This window comes from Euprymna scolopes, chromosome 14 (assembly GCF_053919585.1).
Source record: "Euprymna scolopes isolate OS-2025 chromosome 14, ASM5391958v1, whole genome shotgun sequence".
Lineage (NCBI taxonomy): Eukaryota > Metazoa > Mollusca > Cephalopoda > Sepiida > Sepiolidae > Euprymna > Euprymna scolopes.
In genome coordinates, this window is record NC_136495.1 from 122,505,101 (window position 1) to 122,505,822 (window position 722).

Here is a 722-nt window from a genome sequence, read left to right on the forward strand (position 1 = left end):
AATTCAGTAACTGTAAAAATAAATTTCAAAAATAATCAATTATAATAAACAGAACGACTCATAGAAATCTATCTATATTCTTTTTTCATTTTAATATATTTTCATAGAAATGTTTCTGTTATGTCAAAAAAAAAATTTTCTTTACGTCACAAGTGTCACGCTCATACATGAATTCCATAGCTAATATAATATACTGACCCAACGGGTCACGGGTAGTCTAGTTGCTTATATACGGCATAATCGCGTTGACACACCGGTTCTCATCAGATTACTGAAGATAAGCAACGTTGAGCCTAGCTAGTACCAGATGGGTGACCATTTGAGAATTCTAGGCGCCATATGTACTCTTCGTTTATCTCAGCATTTATTTCCAGTTGACCTGTACTTCACTTGCCATTGGGATTTAACAACGTCGACTCAGGAGAGGTGCGGTTGGAGATTGCGCATCTCCTACCACAAAAATTTCACGCGCAGACAACCCTTCGTGGGTATCCTTAGTCTGTCTAAGACTGAAGGAGCCTGTACTCATTTTTTTACCTATCACTATAATAAAGTGGGCATGTGCTTCACTTAATATTTTAATCACGCTAAGTAGATGTTAAAATTTTTCCAAGTTCTCTGATTGAGTTACGTTTTTGGAGAAAAAGAAGTCCTTGTTAAATGTTTCAGTTAGCTGTAGTTTTCAATTACATCACCAAGTGTCTGTTTATCGTATTCATCCT

General features: G+C 35.9%; 1 pseudogene; it reads left to right on the forward strand.

Moving 5' to 3' along the window:
• The first annotated feature begins 227 nt into the window (after positions 1-227).
• Positions 228-344, forward strand: LOC145293387 (5S ribosomal RNA; annotated as a pseudogene).
• The last annotated feature ends 378 nt before the right edge of the window (positions 345-722 follow it).